At 44.9% G+C, this 15,013-nt stretch overlaps 1 protein-coding gene across 2 annotated transcripts in view; it reads left to right on the plus strand.

Moving 5' to 3' along the window:
- The first annotated feature begins 477 nt into the window (after positions 1-477).
- LOC139276207 (lebercilin-like protein) overlaps positions 478-15,013 on the plus strand; it is a 242,903-nt gene continuing 228,367 nt past the window's right edge. For both annotated transcript variants that reach the window (XM_070893834.1, XM_070893835.1), the window contains exon 1: positions 478-564. The gene's annotated coding sequence lies outside the window, so the exon portion shown is untranslated. The remainder of the gene's footprint in view (positions 565-15,013) is intronic.

Below are 15,013 nucleotides of genomic sequence, written 5' to 3' on the forward strand. Positions count from 1 at the left end.
AACAGCATCTACCATGAGGCTTCTTAAAACCTACCTCTTTGACCAAGCATTTAGGCACCTGCCCTAATATCTCCTTAGATGGCGCGGTGTCAAATGTTGTCTGATTACATTCCTGTGAATGCCTTGGGACGTTTTAAAAAGTCGCTATATAAATGCAATTGGTTGCTGTTGCTGGAGTATTTTGAGCTGCTCATTTAAAAGTATGACCGATGTTTATGTCAACTCATTTTGAATAGCAGAGGCCAATCCCCATGCTTTATAGAGATTTGCACCAATTCTCTTTTTTGTCCCTTTTGTGTGTGTAACCAAAAAAAACTGAGGAGGAAAATAACTAGAATTCCCTGGAGACATCGCCAGGCGCATGTGCCTGGAGCGCCGCATCGCCCGTTGTCAGGGGGATGGATCTAAATATTTGATACTGCATCCATTCGATTCACGCGAACGATTGTTACGCGGGGCTCTGACATGTCAATGGAACTCACCGATTCCGACTCACAGCGTAATGTTGCCTGTCCCATGGACGTTTGGTGTTTCTTCCAGCGGCGTCTTCCTAACAGTGAATCGGTAAGTCATATTCATCAACAGGTTCTCCCTTCTTAAAGGGGCGAGATGGATTCTACCAGTCTCCTTCAGAGGACCATCCCCACTGAAAATGCTTCTCCCTGAAGCACATCCTGCTGGATGATCCTGAGGCTTTAAAAAAAAAATTGTAAGACTTTATAAGCAGGTTCCTGAGAGGCGCATTTTCCGAATGTTCTTTGTTACACATCTTACTGTCAGCCTTTAAAGAGGGAATCTTATCCTCAGGAAACCCATATATTAAAAAAATATATCAAACACCAAACGTTAAAAAGAATGACCATGAATTTAATTTCTACAGATTATTATCCCCAGTGTTTTAGTTTGAATGGTGAGTGCTGATGACATAATCGAGGAACTGATAGGGAGGAGTTTTACTGTCCAACAGTGTAAAGGAGTGAAATACATGTTGAAAATGGTAAGCTTGTGGTCGGATGGTGGGTTATACATTCCTTGATGTCCATCCCACTATCTGGCATTTTCCAGATGACATCAACATTCAAACAAAAACAATCAACAGAAATGAGCAGAAGGTTGCACTCACCTCAAAAAAGACTAACAGTATGTTTAACGCTAGTCATGATTCATCTCAGCAGTTTCATTTTTAAAAAGGATATATATCAAATGTGGCATTTAACCTTTAATATTTTAATTTATTAGATAATTATGTCCAGCAAAATCCTCTCGACTTCATGTTGATGCATGTATGTAAGATTATATTTGGTAGGAGGGTCGGTAACCAGAGGACACAATTTAAGATAACTAGCAAAGGAACCAGACGGGAGAAGAGGAGACATTTTTTCATGCAGCGAGTTGTTATGATCTGGAATGCACTGCCTGAAAGGGTGGTGAAACAGATTCAAGAGTAACTTTTAAAAGGGAATTGGATATATATTTGAGAGGGGAGTAGAACTAATTGGAGAGCTCTTTCAAAGAGCTGACACAAGCACGATGGGCCGAACGGCCTCCTTCTGTGTTGTATTATTCTACGATTTTTGTGCAGGGTGGTCATGTATTTCAATATATTCACCATTAATAGTAATTATTTTTTCCTCCAGTTTTTGCTCCTGGCCTTCTGAAGGTAGGCATGCACCAGGACATATTTACACAATGACTTTACCTTATCTAAGTCACCATTCTTCATGTATGAGCCTAGAAAGGGAGTGTCGGGCAGAATATTTGACATCAGGGACAGACAACTGTGTCAGATCTGATTCCACAAATGTTCTTCTTACATCAGAGGTCACTTGATAATGTAGAGGAGTGGGAGCCCTACCTAGTACCGCCCCTCCTTAGCCTAGGGACTTTCATGATAATTGCAGCATTCCAACTATTAGCTGGCCTGAGAACAACTAACTCAGTACAGATGACAAGAACAACAATAACTCATATTTATATAGCGCCTTTATCATGGCACTTCAGATCATAACAACTCGCTGCATGAAAAAATGTCTCCTCTTCTCCCATCTGGTTCCTTTGCTAATTATCTTAAATTGTGTAAGACAAAAAAATTGACACCAAGCCACATAAGGAGAAATTAGGGCAGATGACCAAAAGCTTGGTCAAAGAGGTAGGTTTTAAGGAGCATCTTAAAGGAGGGGAGAGCGGTAGAGAGGCAGAGAGGTTTAGGCAGGGAATTCCAGCTTAGGGCCTAAGCAAAAGAAGGCACAGCCACCAATGGTTGAGCAATTATAACCAGGGATGTTTAAGAGGGCAGAATTAGAGGAGCGCAGATATCTCAGGGGGTTGTGTGGCTGAAGGAGATTACAGAGATAGAGAGGGGTGAGGCCATGGAGGGATTTGAAAACAAGAATGAGAATTTTGAAATCCAATCTGAGACATTCTGGCTAAGTATAATACCATTTACTCAATGAGCCATGGGAAGAGCATCACATTAATTGCAAATAATGAATTCTGCCAGGTTTGATCAGGAAACTCATTTTTAATTGGGCCCTGAGTTAAACCTAAGACCATAAAAAAAGGCTTGGGCAAGACAGACCATGAAGGCTCTAGATAAGGTAAATTGTATTACTTTACTTTAAAAGTATGTTCCAAATAAACTACAAGTAACATCCAAAAACTGAAATGTAGTCTTTCACTATTGTAAGAGCCATCGATTTCTGTCAGGTGGCATTTATGTTGACATAATGAGAACATAATTGTCAGTAAATATTTTGTCAATTGGGTAATGGTAAGTATTTGTTAGAGGGACAATTAGCACAATGATCAAACATCTGAGGGCGAAGCCATAAGTAAATAAGGGGCCTAACACTTGTTTTAGGATCCCCACTGCTAAATTGGCCAGCTCTCAGTGGAGCAGGCTCCGCGGAGGCCTACTCCACTCAGCAATCTTCAGCGGCAGCTGCATTTAAGGAACGGCACCAACAAAATCAGTACATCTTTTTTAAAAGTTTGATGTGGAGCTGGGAGAAGCACTCCAGCTCCACAGCACTCCCGAGGGCGGTTGCCGGCACATCATTGTTCCCCTTTTGTTGCCACACACCCAACCCGCCCCATCCTCACCCCCGAACTTACCTAAGGGCTAGGGCTGCTGATGACGAGGCAAGCAAAACAAAACAAATTCTCTTGAATAGGGCAAGTTGCCTCAGGAGGAGCAACAGATGCCGGCAGCTCGATCAAATTGTTGAAGTGAGGCCCATGGCCCAATATTGGGTGAGCCTCGGACCTCTCGGTTGGGTCTGCATGCCTTTGGTTATAGCACCTCAAAACAGTCAGAAGGTTCTGGGTTCAAGCCTCACTCCAGAGACTTGAGCAGCGCTGAGGGAGTGCTGCGCTATCGGAGATGCCGTCTTTCGGATGAGATGTTAAACCGAGGCCCCGTCTGCTCTCTCAGGTGGACGCAAAATATCCCACGGCACTATTGCAAAGAAGAGCAGGGGAATTAGCCTCAGTGTCCTGGCCAATATTTATCCCTCAATCAACATGACAAAAACAGATTATCTGGTCATGATCACATTGCTGTTTGTGGGAGCTTGCTGTGCGCAAATTGGCTGCCGCGTTTCCTAACATTACAACAGTGATGACACTTCAAAAAGGTACTTCATTGGCTGTAAATTGGGACTTCTGGTAGTTGTGAAATTTGCTATAAATGTAAATCTTTCTTTTCTTTCTGTGTTTTCTTCTTTTTATTTATAATTTGTTATTTTTCAGGTTTGCTATTTATCAACTGTATTTTGAAAACCATTTCTCCCATTTCTCCCCAACATATCCCATCAAAAATATTCTCCCCAATCATATAGCAGCAAAAGAAAAGAAAGATAAAATCACCATAAAAATTTCCAATCTATCCTACTATATCCTAAACATTAATAATTCAGCCCTCTTAAAGAGTATAAACAAGATAAAAAATGTCCTTCCTCCAAGTTAACTTCGCTTTTGTATAGTGGAGATATTCAAGCTGGGCTCATTCCAAGTGTCCCTGCTGCCAGGCCCCTGGCCTCCCCAACCACTGCTGGATCTCCAACTTGAATGCTAGCGATTAGCTTTATGATCACCTTTAGTACACAGCCCACTACTATAGTTATTGAGCAGCTGAGGCTATAATCTCCAGTATGCACATAATCCTCTGAAGCAGAACAGGCTCTACAGTTTAGTGAATGATAATAGCAGGGCGTATATCAACATCTGGATCTTAAAGCCAAACCACAGTATGCATCACAAAAGACTGCCAATACAAAGAAAGACATGAAAATCTGGGTCTTTTTTTCATTAGAATAATGCAGATTACTGGGCCACATAATGGGCTCAATTTTGGCCAGGAGTTGCTCTGTTTATTTTTGGAGTAACTTGGTTTTTCTGGCGTAACTTAAAAATCCCCATTTTCCCCAATCAATTTGCACCAGTGTAACTGAGTTAGTTACGATTTTTTTTAGTTCAGTTTTTTTTCTCAAAAGGGAGCGTTACCAGCCACCTACGCGAGTTCTGCCCATTTAGGCAACTTTGGCCAGCTAATAGTTACTCCAAATCTACTTAGGCCAGCTTATGTGGCCACCAGAAAACCCTTGCGGAGAGTCAAAGAAATCGGCGCAGGTAGGTACATTGGAGGCCATTCGGCCTGGGATAGGGGCGGGAAGCGAAGAGGACCTGCCTGCACCTAAAGCACCAAGCCTTACAAACTACCAAACCTTGCAAACAAAAAGTAATAAGAATTCAAAAATAAATAAAAATTGAAATAAGTCCTACCTTCATCTTCAAACTCGGCCTGGGAAGGCAGCGGGCCAGCCAATGCGGGAGGCCACTCAGCCAGGGCTAGGGGCAGGCGGCCAGGAGAACTGATAGAAATAATCCAGGCAGGAGCATTATCAGTTCTCCTGCCCGCCCGCCCCTAGCCCTGGCCGAGTTGCCTCCCGGTGCGATCGATCTCTTATAAACCGCACTGGGAGCCCACTCAGCCAGGGCTAGGGACGGGAGCAATTCCAGTGGCCAGTATCGGGTCCCACAGAACGGCTGCAGCAAAGCACGGAGAGGTTGGGGAGCGAGGAGCTACTGCGCATGTGTGGAAACTCCACTGCGTATGTGCAGATGTCCCAGCAGTTTTCGGCGCAGGACGCTGGCTCCACCCCTGACTCAGCTGGCCACGCTGCGCGACCACAGGGAAGAGGCCGGACAGCGGCCAAAGTGGGAAGGAAATTTTTCGGTGGACTTCTGAACGGAGAAAAGTGGCACAACTCCAGTAAGTGTGCCGAAAAATGGGCTGGGCCAAAATTGAGGCCAATATAAGTGTTTAAACAACAGACTGTTAACAATAGTTGAGGGGTCAGGAACAAGGGGCAAAATATGCAATTTAAATGTAAGAGATTTAAAACAGATCACAGAGAAACCTCTTCACACAGAGAGTTGTGAGGCTATGGATTTCATTTCCAAGGTTAGAGGTTGAGGCAGAAAAGATGTCAACATTCAAGATTAGATTGGATAGGTAGATTAAGGAAAAGGATTTAAGTGATATGGAACAGGATGGGTAAATGTGATCAGAACTATTTGCTCCTGTGGAGGTGTTAGAAATAACTTCTTTACAGCTATCTCTGGTCACTTTAAATAATCAGATTCGAATGCAAACCAATATGGTGGGTAGATTGTGTTTAAGCAGAGTTTAAAATGGAATATAACACATTAGTTATACAGCAAAAACATACAACCATCACAAGTAGCTGATTGGAGAGATGGTTGGCACACGTGAGTAGTTCTATGAGCGACCTCTCTTCCTTTTGTCAGGAGCCTAATGCTCTCTCCTCCACCTCCTGTGAGGACAAACTCTCAGGAGGTTACTTTTGTTCTATTATTAGGGGTGGGCCAAAATGGGATATTGACAAGACCTTTTAACCGATAAAGTACCCAATGGGGATTTGAGTTCTTTGTCTCGATTCTTGAAACAAAGCCCTCCCTAAAGATGATTTTGTTCACATGTCTTTCCTGTTTATACTTTCTCAGAGTTCCATTCTTTGGAATTTGTGTTATCTCCCTGGTCCCTATCCTCTCAGATATAATGAATACAAGGCCTAGCCCTGTACCCTCTCAACCATGAGGCGCAAAGCTTCAATTGGTCGTTACCTGCTTTATGACCTAGCAAATTACTCCATTCTGAGATTGTGTTTATCTTAACTAAATTCCTTTTATCCTAAGTCTTTCTATATTCATTAACTTTTAATTATTTTCGCAAACAGTTCTGTTAAGCTAACTCCAATTCCTACATTAGCATTATAACTTGATTATTAGTAATAATATAGAGCTTAGTTGGTTAAGTTAAAGATACATAAACAAAGTTGAAGTCTGAACTTGAAAACAACAGATAATGACTGTAATAGTGCAGAATGCTATAACATCCACAGGAAACCAAAACATTCACACATTCCAAGCATCTATCTAGCCATCCTAATACCAGCCTGAGGAGACTTTCTTCTCCAGCTCTAACACAATCATGTAAACACAGAATTCGTTGCATCACAGTTTAATTATCGTAACCATATGCTTTTAAGTATCTCCAGTTTCTAACAGTCCCCACCTTGAGAGGTAGAAAACTCTAATTCGACCTTTCATTTTCGACGCTCTACCAACCATGCCAACTCTAATGTATTGATACAATGGTTCAATCAACTTGTCAAGCATCTCAAATAACATGATATACTTAGAACTATTAAGATCAGGCATTGAGCAATTACTAGGGCTGCTGATACCATTCGTACCCAGGGATGCTGACTAGCATTATAGGCTACTTCCCACCACTTGTGGTCCCCTAACTTGCTCATTGCTTTCTCAATTATACAGGGTCTCATGGGTGCGAGTTACTACTGAACCATTATCAGGGCTTTCTATTATTTCGGGACAGTTTCCTCTCCAATTACTGGTTTTAATTTACCATGATCTCTCTTTTTTGTGTTATTACAACTACACCTTCACGACTAGCACACCGTCCTGCGCAGCATCGTGGGTTAGTTCTTGTATTATTTTCTTGCCACTTGGCTTTTCACTGGTATTCATCCTCATGTCTCCGCCAAATAGACGGCCAATTCAAATCATATTTCTTAATGTCCCATTTTTCACTCTTTACTTCATAGGTTATTCCCAACAATCCAGTTTTAACCAATGCTGTGGATGCCTTCTGCTACCAACCTGGGGCTTTGTCTTCCGGGGCCTCTGGGTTGTATCCCTCTGTGCTGCAGTGTAGTTGTACCTGAACTCCATTTCCTTCAGGAACCAAAAGGTGGTGCTTCCAAGTAGTAACCGTCAGTGGATGTACCACACATCCCTCGCATATAAATTTTACGTTGCATATTTCCTTCAAAATTTGACATGATTGGTTTAGCAACGTAGAAACATAGAAAATAAGTGCAGGAGTAGGCCATTCAGCCATTCAAGCCTGCACCGCCATTCAATGAGTTCATGGCTGAACATGCAACTTCAGTACCCCATTCCTGCTTTCTCGCCATATCCCTTGATCCCCCTAGTAGTGAGGACTACATCTAACTCCTTTTTGAATATATTTAGTGAATTAACCTCAACAACTTTCTGTGGTAGAGAATTCCACAGGTTCACCACTCTCTGGGTGAAGAAGTTTCTCCTCACCTCAGTCCTAAATGGCTTACCCTTTATCATTAGACTGTGACCCCTGGTTCTGGACTTCCCCAACATTGGGAACATTCTTCCTGCATCTAACCTGACTAAACCCATCAGAATTTTAAACGTTTCTATGAGATCCCCTCTCATTCTTCTGAACTCCAGTGAATACAAGCCCAGTTGATCCAGTCTTTCTTGATATGTCAGTCCCGCCATCCCGGGAATCAGTCTGGTGAACCTTCGTTGCACTCTCTCAATAGCAAGAATGTCCTTCCTCAAGTTAGGAGACCAAAACTGTGCACAATACTCCAGGTGTGGCCTCACCAAGGCCCTGTACAACAGTAGTAACATCTCCCTGCCCCTGTACTCAAATCCACTCGCTATGAAGGCCAACATGCCATTTGCTTTCCTAACCGCCTACTGTACCTGCATGCCAACCTTCAATGACTGATGTACTATGACACCCAGGTCTCGTTGCACCTCCCCTTTTCCTAATCTGTCACCATTCAGATAATAGTCTGCCTCTCTGTTTTTACCACCAAAGTGGATAACCTCACGTTTATCGACATTATACTTCATCTGCCATGCATTTGCCCACTCACCTAACCAATCCAAGTCACTCTGCAGCCTCATAGCATCTTCCTCGCAGCTCACACTGCCACCCAATTTAGTGTCATCTGCAAATCCCCTCGTCTAAATCATTAATGTACAATGTAAACAGCTGGGGCCCCAGCACAGAACCTTGCGGTACCCCACTAGTCACTGCCTGCCATTCTGAAAAGTCCCCATTTATTCCTACTCTTTGCTTCCTGTCTGCCAACCAGTTCTCAATCCACGTCAGCACACTATCCCCAATCCCATGTGCTTTAACTTTGCACATTAATCTCTTGTGTGGGACCTTGTCGAAAACCTTCTGAAAGTTCAAATACACCACATCAACTGGTTCCCCCTTGTCCACTCTACTGGAAACATCCCCAAAAAATTCCAGAAGATTTGTCAAGCAAGATTTCCCTTTCACAAATCCATGCTGACTTGAACCTATCATGTCACCTCTTTCCAAATGCGCTGCTATGACATCCTTAATAATTGATTCCATCATTTTACCCACTACCGATGTCAGGCTGACCTGTCTATAATTCCCTGTTTTCTCTCTCCCTCCTTTTTTAAAAAGTGGGGTTACATTGGCTACCCTCCACTCCATAGGAACTGATTCAGAGTCTATGGAATGTTGGAAAATGACTGTCAATGCATCCGCTAATTCCAAGGCCACCTCCTTAAGTACTCTGGGATGCAGACCATCAGGCCCTGGGGATTTATCGGCCTTCAATCCCATCAATTTCCCCAACACAATTTCCCGACTAATAAGGACTTCCCTCAGTTCCTCCTTCTTACTAGACCCTCTGACCCCTATCGTAGTATTCCACCCAGTTCGTAGAGATTGGAGAGGCGTTCGAGTGTCTTATGTATATGATGACCCCCAGCAGGAGGCTTCGATAACTGATACATAGAAACATAGACATAAAAAAAAGGAGCAGTAGTAGGCCACTCGGCCCTTCGAGTCTGCACCGCCATTCAATATGATCATGGCTGATCCTCTATCTCAACACCGTATTCACGCTTTTTCCCCATACCCCTCGAAATCTATCTATCTCCCTCTTAAATATATTCAGTGACTTGGCCTCCACAGCCTTCTGTGGTAGAGAATTCCACAGTTTCACCACCCTCTGAGTGAAAAAAATTCTCCTCATCTCGGTCCTAAATTTCCTACCCCATATCCTGAGACTGTGACCCCTTGTTCTTGACTTCCCAGCCAGGGGAAACATCCTCCCCGCATCCAGTCTATCCAACCCAGTCAGAATTGTATATGTTTCAATGAGATTCCCTCTCATTCTTCTAAACTCTAGTGAATACAGGCCTAGTCGACCCAATCCCTCCTCATACGACAGTCCTGCCATCCCAGGAATCAGTGAACCTGGTGAACCTTCGCTGCACTCCCTCTATGGCATGTATATCCTTTCTTAAGTAAGGAGACCAAAACTGTACACACTCCTCCCAATACAGTGTGCTACATGTTTCATTATCATTTTTAACTGGTTCTGTAAGCTAAAATATGCAATATTTATTCTTTCACAGTTTTCAACTGATTGATATGGTACTATTTAGCCACTTTGGTCCTCCCCTTTTTCTCAGGGAATTGTACTAGATAGACCAAAGGACAGGCCCCATCAATAATTGGAAAGGGGCCATTCCACTTTGGTTCAAAGCAATGTTGCCTCTTCCCATAGTTTATTATCATTACAACATCTCCCACTTGATACTCAAATGATCAAACTTTCTTGTCGAAGTATTTCTTTGCCTGGCTTTTTGAATTGCCTGTTTGTGTATTAAGGTGTGGCTGAAGTGGTTAGCAGATGGGCGGGCATTCGCATTATTCACCCAGTCATAGCCTGGTAGGGTGAGATACCCATTGTGCTATGCAGGGAATAGCTATTAGACACATTGGCAACATACTGGACCATTTGATGGGGTAATCTGCACAAAAATTTGTTTAATATAATTTTCAGAGTTCGGTTTCCTCTTTCCACCACTCCAGATGATTGTGGATGATGGGAGATGTGAAGTTTATGCGAGATACCTATTATCTGTTGTAGTTTGGTAAAAATTTGGGCGGTAAGGTGTGATCCTTGATCACTATCAACTTGGATCAGCACTCCCCACCTGCAGATCACCTCACCTCATAACAATCGAGCCGCTGCCAGTGCAGTGTTTGTTTTACATGGAAAAGCCTCCATTCATTTAGTAAATTTATCAACAATAACTAGACAATACCGCAAACCAGAAGATCCTGTAGGTAAACCAAAAGGTCCTATAAAATCAATCTGAAGGTGGGTCCATGGCCCATCAGGAGGGGGGGAACTACGCAACAGTGCTCGATTAGTGTGGGCACTTGGAATGTGCTGCAAACAGGGCAGGCAACGATTCATCCTATGAGTAACATCCGTCACACAATCGGGATACCATGCAAATTTCTGTAGCTTCTGAACGGTTACATAGCTGAATAGTGTCCTTCTACCGGGTGTGAGTGGAGAAGATCAAAAATTTCCGGTGCCATGGATGGGGGAACACAGACAACTGGGAGATCGGACAATAGCCCCGTAAGGGGGCTTGTACATTAACAGGGGGGCAGCTTCCCCAGACTGATCCGGAGCCAATTGTGTGTCTGCAGCCCATGGAGTGGGCTGAGGTAACGGACATCCATTTTGCTGCCATGCAATAACAACTGCATAGAGGGAATAACTGAACTGGAGGGAAGGGAGGTCGATGTCCCCACCTGGGATATTCAAGACTGACCTTAAAGGAGGGGCAGGGGCTAGCCAAAGGTCACCGTTAACAGCGGCGTCTTTAGCAGCACGATCTGCCTGTGTTACCCTGGGTGTGTACGTTACAAGAACGTGAGTGGGACTTCACCTTACCAACATAGTCAGGGGCTGAATGTGAATTTAAAGAGTCCCAACGGGAAGTAAACAGGTCTGCATGGAGAGGTCTTACCATCAACAGTACAAAAATTATTCCAAGCATACAGTGGTAAAGATAACAAAGTGTTAATCGCATAGGCACTATCGGACCGGGGTCAAGCAAGGCTGCGTCATCGCACCAACACTCTTTTCGATCTTACTTGCTGCAATGCTTCATCTCACCCTTAGCAAGCTCCCCGCTGGAGTGGAGCTAAATTATAGAAAAAGGGGAATCTGCTCAACCTCTGTTGTCTCCAGGCCAGATCCAAAGTCGTTCCATCCTCTGTCATTGAACTACAGTACGTAGACGACGCCTGCGTTTGTGCACACTCGCAGGCCGAACTCCAAGCCATCATCAACACCTTCACCGAGGCGTACGAGACCATGGGCCTTACATTAAACATCTGTAAAACAAAGGTCCTCTACCAACCTGACCCCGCCACAGCACTGCCCCCCGATTATCAAAATCCACGACGAGGCCTTGGACAACGTGGACCATTTTCCATACCTCGGGAGCTTACTGTCAGCAAGAGCAGATGACGAGGTCCAACGCCACCTCAGTGCGCCAGCGCAGCCTTCGGTCGCCTGAGGAAGAGAGTGTTTGAAGACCAGAGCCTCAAATCCGGCACCAAGCTTACAGTCTACAGGGCAGTAGTGATACCCACCCTCTTATATGGCTCAGAGACGTGGACTATATTTAGCAGACACCTCAAAACACTGGAGAAGTACTACCAGCGCTGCCTCCGCAAGATCCTGCACATCCATTGGCAGGATAGACGCACCAACGTCAGTGTTCTCGCTCAGGCCAACATCCCCAGCATCGGAGCATTGACCACGTTCGATCAGCTCCGTTGGGCGGGCTACATCGTCCGCATGCCTGACACATGACTCCCAAAACAAACACTCTACGCGGAGCTTCGACAAGGCAAGTGAGCTCCAGGTGGTCAGAGGAAATGCTTCAAGGACACCCTCAAAGCCTCCTTGATAAAGTGCATCATCATCATCATCATTGGCAGTCCCTCAAAATCGAGGAAGACTTGCTTCCACTCTAAAAGTGCAACATCCGCACCGACTCCTCGGAATCTCTGGCCCAAGACCACTCAAAATCGAGGGCTTCCGGGAGGGCGCTGATCACTTCGAGTCCCATCGCTGAGAAACCAAGCGTAGATAGTGGAATGAGAGTGCATCAACCCAGGCTTCCCACCCACCCTTTCCCTTTCCTTCAATCACTGGCTGCCCCACCTGTGACAGAGACTGTAGGTCCCGCATCGGACTGCTCAGTCACCCGAGAATTCGCTTTAAGAGTGGAAGCAAGTCATCCTCGACTCCGAGGGACTGCCTATGAGATGAAAGTGTTAATCTGACCAAACATTAACAGATATATCACGGGTAACTTGCTGTCACCAGGGCTGTAACTTCAGCATATTGAGCGGAGTGGGGAATGCATTTATATTTAAGTTCTCGGTCTGGCATAACTACTGCAAATCCAGTAAGGGGCTTTCCATCCCTGTGATAGGATGATCCATCAATATAGACATCCTGGGCATCAATTAGCAGAGTAGGAGAGACGAGGTGACGGTCGAACTTCTGTGGTGAAAGTGGGCATTTATGGCTTCCCCCTCGTTCAGAAGGAGCTGAGGTAGTAGAGTTGTCTGCTTTGGCATTATCTCCAAATCTCCCTGACTTAACAGAAGAGTCTAATGACTGAGCTGAGCAGAGGAGACCAAAGTGTCCCCTGGTTTGAGTCGAAGATTGAAAGGAGTGTGGGGGCTGTGGATAATTATTTTGTTCAACCTGCTAATGAACGTGAATTGTTTAACCGCCCAAAAGATGGCCAGCAGATGTCGCTCACACGCAGTGTAATTCGTCTCCACACCAGTCAAAATACAAGAGGCTTACGCAATCGTCATGAGTTTATCGTGTACCTCTTGGTACAGAACGACAGCAAGATTCTGCATTGGTTTAAATTGAGAGTCGGGATTAAAAACGTAACATTCAAAACTTGAAAACTTAATTAATTAAATAAAATACATTAGAGATGGCAGGGCAGGCGATGTGTTGCAGTTACATCATGTGGGAGCTGGTGGACGCCAGTGTGATCCACGGTGACCACATTTGCAGTAAGTATTGGTTGCTCGAGGAAATTTGGCTCCGAGTTGATGAGCTGAAGTCCGAGCTTCAAACACTGCGACACATCAGGGAGGGGGAGAGTTCCCTGGACGCTGTGTTCCAGGAGGCAATCACACCCCTTATGTTAAAATAATTCCAAATTTGGTCCGTGGTCAGGGATAGGAGGATGTGACTACAAGCGAGGCAGGAATGGGGACCCAGGAGGTAGTGATGGAGGAGCCTCGGCCCTTGCTCTTGTCCAACAGATACGAGGTTCTTGCTCCCTGTGTGGACGAGGGCAGGGACTGCAAGTAGGATGAGCAAACTGACCACAACACCGTGGTACAGGAGGCCATTCAAATCGGGGGGTGGGGGTAAAAAGAAATGTGGTAGTGGTAGGGGACAGTATAGTTAGGGGGATAGATACTGTTCGCTGCAGCCGAGAGTGCGAGTCCCGAAGGCTGTGTTGCCTGCATAGTGCCAGGGTTAAGGACATCTCCTATGGCCTGAAGAGGAACTTGGAATGTGAGGGGGAGGACCCAAGTAGGTACCAATGACATTGGTTGAACAAAGAAAGAGGTTCTATTGAGGGAGTATGAGCAGCTATGGATTAAATTAAAAAGCAGAACCACAAGGGTAATACGGCTCAATTTTCCCCCAAGCCTGTTTTCTGGCATATTGCCAGAGTTACGCCCATTTTTCTAGGCCAGAAATGCGCCGGAAATAATTTGCCAAAGTTTCCCCGATGCATAATTTGAAATTTGGTGCCGCGCAGCGTGTCCAGTCGCCTCGGGGGGTTGGAGCCTGCAGTCTGCACCGAAAAACCATGTTGCACCTTCTGCGCCTGCGCGGGGAAAAAAAGTTACGTTTCTGATGTCATTGCAATGGACGAGCATGCACAGTACAGCTCCAGATCTGCAATTGGCCATTTTTAAAGAGCCAGTTGTGTGTGTGAGAAGGAGTGCTGTGTGAGAGCATTGGAAAAATCGCAACTGCAGCAGTACAAGATGCAACGCGGTGCATGGACCACGAATTACTAGTTACTGTGATAGAGACCAGATGGCTGAGGTCACATAAAAGTTCCACCCAAAGAAATGAAGAAACGCTGGAACCAAGTTGCAGAAGATTACTGTGCAATGGTGACCACCATGAGATCTGGAGGCCAGTGTAAAAAGAAGTGGCAGGACCTTGGTCAAGTAGTTAGTGTAAGTACTATTTTCATTTATTCAATGCAATTGCAGTTGTAAATGTGACCAAATGTATGTTCCACCCAGCAGAAAGACACCCTCTTTAAAAAGTTAGGTTTTCATCTTCGCAGAGGAAGGTGGCACATAATAAAAGGGAAAGAACTCGAACAGGAGGAGGCCTGGCAAATCTGCACCCACTGACACCCTTGGAAGAGAGGGTCGCTGCTTTGATGGGTCCTGCCTGGAGAAAAGAAACCACCACTGCACAAGCTGGGCCCACACTCGAGGGAGAGGGAAAGCCCTGCAAATTCATCGTGGTCCTTCAAATCAGCCTGCTGCCTGGCCTGTGATATGTGAGCCTACTCATGCCATCCACCCTGCCCTCTCCTCTGCTGCTAACCATTTGACTTCTGTTATATTTTGCAGAACTTGAGGCCAATCCTGATGATGCAGAAGAAGATTCAAACGTGGATGAGCCTGAAGAGGAGAACATCTTCCAATCCAATCCTCCAGCCCAAGAACATGGGGGTGAGGCAGGGGGAGGGGATGGAG

This window comes from Pristiophorus japonicus, chromosome 11, assembly GCF_044704955.1.
Source record: "Pristiophorus japonicus isolate sPriJap1 chromosome 11, sPriJap1.hap1, whole genome shotgun sequence".
Lineage (NCBI taxonomy): Eukaryota > Metazoa > Chordata > Chondrichthyes > Pristiophoridae > Pristiophorus > Pristiophorus japonicus.